The sequence below is a fragment of the Panthera pardus genome, unplaced genomic scaffold (assembly GCF_024362965.1).
Source record: "Panthera pardus isolate Hobbes unplaced genomic scaffold, ASM2436296v1 HiC_scaffold_21, whole genome shotgun sequence".
In the NCBI taxonomy this organism is placed as follows: Eukaryota; Metazoa; Chordata; class Mammalia; order Carnivora; family Felidae; genus Panthera; species Panthera pardus.
The window spans coordinates 35,349,559-35,352,766 of NW_026526777.1; the positions used below are offsets into that span (position 1 = coordinate 35,349,559).

General features: G+C 54.2%; 1 long non-coding RNA gene across 1 annotated transcript; it reads right to left on the reverse strand.

Annotated features, from left to right (window-relative positions):
• Window positions 1–1,194: 1,194 nt before the first annotated feature.
• LOC109255192 (uncharacterized) lies at window positions 1,195–2,935 on the reverse strand. The gene is made up of 3 exons (XR_002075124.2): window positions 2,704–2,935; window positions 2,133–2,230; window positions 1,195–1,948 (listed from the first exon to the last, which is right to left on the reverse strand). It is a non-coding gene; the product is annotated as an uncharacterized LOC109255192 (long non-coding RNA).
• Between the last annotated feature and the right edge of the window lie 273 nt (window positions 2,936–3,208).

The window sequence follows — 3,208 nt, forward strand, 5'->3', positions numbered from 1 at the left end:
AGGAGCTCACTGTGACAAGAGGAGAGAGGGGACGTAATATTGTGATTCATAATAAGAGATATGTATTTGGTCTGCCTCCTGGTTTCAGGTTCCCAGCTCCTCAAACCATTGGGATTTCCTGTGATAAGAGTGATAAAGATGTATTTTATTACGTTCACGAGGTGACTTTGGGAAAGCCTCTGGGTCACCTAAGGAAGGGGGCTGGTGGCCCCATGTGATTGGAGGGTTGGAATGTTCAGTCCCACCCCCCCTTCCCCCCCCCCACCCGCCTCACACACCACCAGACTTCCAGGGAGGGGAGAGAGGGGGAGAGAGGCTGGAGGTCGAATCAGTCAGCGACAAGCAATGATTTAATCCTTTCTGGGTATGCAATGAAGCCTCCACAAAACCCCAAAAGGACGGAGTTTGGAGAGTTTCCAGGCTGGAGATCACGTGGAGATGGGGGGGGGGGAGTGTACCTGGAGGGGGCATGGAGGTTCCCCGCCCTTCCCACATACCACGCCTTGTGCGTCTCTTCCCTTCCATCTGGATGTTCCTGAGTTGTATCCTTTTGTGATACACTGGTGATCTATGACTCAAATGTTTCTCTGCGTTCTAGGAGCCAGTTAACAGAACCTGAGAAGGTCACGGGAACCGCCAATCTACAGTCAGTTGGTCAGGAGAACAGGGGACAGACAACCTGGATGTGCCTGAGGGTGAGGGGCGAGGGGTGGTCTTGTAGGGCTGAGCCCTCACCCTGTGCAATCCGAGCTGTCTCCAAGTGGAGAGAGTGTCAGAATTGAGGCCAGCAGAGCACCCAGACGTGGGAGGAGTCACGGACGATATACATGCTTCTTCCCCAAAGCCGAGTGAACCCCTCCCTCTGCACACCACACACCTCTCACCGTCTTAGAAAAGAGCAGGAGGCGATGGGGAGACTGAGTAATTGTCCCCAGATTCGGAGCATTGCCTTCAGGGAATGTTTAACAAAATGAAGCCTGTTTAAACCACGGTAGAGCTAACAGTAATCTCTCTGTCACCATTCAGAGGGCCGGGGCTTGTCAAGAAGATCACGTAAGACCACATTGGCCGAGTCTATGAGTCATAGGGAGGGAATCAGCAGCAGCTCCCCCGCCTTCCCCCCGGCCCCGACAGACCGAGGCTGTAGGCTGTTCATCTTCAACCCTCCACTTCCTGGTTCTGCTCCAACCTGTCCATCTCAGGCCTCATCTGCCCCACCTCATCTTCTCCAGGAGGCGTCTCTGAGTCCTCCAGCCTCCCTCGGTGGCCCCTTCAAGTATTCCTTCCTTCACGCGCACGTCCGTTCGTGAAGCCCGGACCAAATCCTCTTAGGCTATTCGGGATGCAAATGTGGCTGAGGCACAAGGCGTTTGCAGATGAGGGGAACCGTCCCCCAAAGTCTTACAGCGTCTAGAGACCTAGATGCTTAGAGTTTATGTCCATACGCTTGCTCGCGCTTTGCCCAGAGCTGATCCTTCGTAAGCGCTGGTTGAATGGGTGAGGGACAACTTGATCTTGGATTCTTTCCCTGTTTGTTCTCCCAGGCATGCATGGGCAGGGCTTCCGCAGCACATCGCCACCCGGGGGCGGGGGCGCTAAGCCCCTGAATTGCTTCTCGGGTTCCAGTGGGGACTACCAAGTGCCTCTCTCAGCTTCCCAGGGTCACACCAGACCCTGTTGTACAGGGAGCAGCCACAGCATAAAATAACAGGTTCAGTGGCTTGGAACCTCTACCTTTCAGCTAGGGATTGTTGTTGTTGTTGTTGCTTCTCAGCCCAGGGGAATGATGGTTGTGGCGAATCAGTCCACCAGTGTGCCGCTGACACCTGTTGATTCATCCTTTGGGGAAACGGACATCACTCCATCTCTCTTCTTCCTCTTTATCTTGTTGTCACCAGATGGGACCAGTCTTCCGCCTCAGAAGCATCCTGCAGGGTTCCCCAGCCTCCTGTGTAGATAAGACCCGCCCCACCCGATGTACGCTCTCCCAGTTCGCTGACATTCTGAATCCCCTTTATCTTCATGGTCAGGACTGTGCTCCATCCCGAGTACCTATGTAATAGACCGTTATTGAACAATGAGGCACATTTTTTTTTTTTTACCCTGTATGTAATATGTCAGGTCTCACTGACCCCACTTGGAATCCAGGCACCTCTGAACTCAGCCGCCTCGAGCCTCACGGCTCTGGAGCGAATCCCTCTAATCCAGGGCTTTGGACACCTCATTGCATCTGTCGGAGGCCAGGATGTTTCTGAGCTTGGGCAGAGTGACCCCTCCCATCCTCGTGTCCTCCACACTTGCCCCCTTCCTCCCGCCCCCATCTTTATCCATCTTAGTTCAATTTACGCTTTCAGTGACCTGCAAAGGCCCTTAATGAGGGTCCATGTTGCCGCAGGCCGGTCCACTTCTCGTAAGAAGCCCTCTGGCGACGCCCGTCTCGGGGCAGGTTCCCGGTGGCCTGCCATGGCGTCCATTGCCTCGGTTTACTCGTGTTCTCTCGCTCTTTCGCTTGCCGGTCAAATCGTGTTCCCCCTGCTACTGTGAGGGTTCCCCGAAGTCGGGGATGATTCCAGTCTCTTCTTCAATCGTCTTTTAAAACCCTCCTCCACTGCACTCTCGCGACACATCCCAGGACAACCACACTTGCACCCCCACCTCGTAACCAGCACCGCTCTGGGTACACAGCAGGCGCTCAACAAATACCGGTGTGTTGTTGACCTCTCTCCCTTGCTAATTCCTGCGGCCAGCTCCTGGTGACTTTTCCAAGTCCCTCGGTCCTCTAAGTGCCGGGTTCAGGGCATCTGCGTTCGGTAGACCGTTTCGAACGATTCTCTTACGTCTACTCTGGCCTCATCCAGCTCCTCTTCAGTTTCTGGCAGGGAAGACATAGGGAAGGGTGAGGAAGGGACAGGGATCTCTGACCCTCCTAGCGACACAGGCAGGGCATTTTCTGGCATTGCCACGTCAGCATGCACGGGAGGAAGTACATGCTCGGCAGAAAATGCTATCGCTCTGAGGAATAGCTCGCGGTCAGGGCCATTTCAGGGCGCGTGCGTGGGCCAGCCAGTGGTGCAAAACAAGGAGCTGGGTATGAAAGGAAGTGACGCCACCCTGGGACCCCGTTATCAAGTGTCAAAGTGACCTAAGGATATTCCTAACAAAAGGCTGAACGTCCATTTATACTGTTGGTATTTGGATATTTGTCACA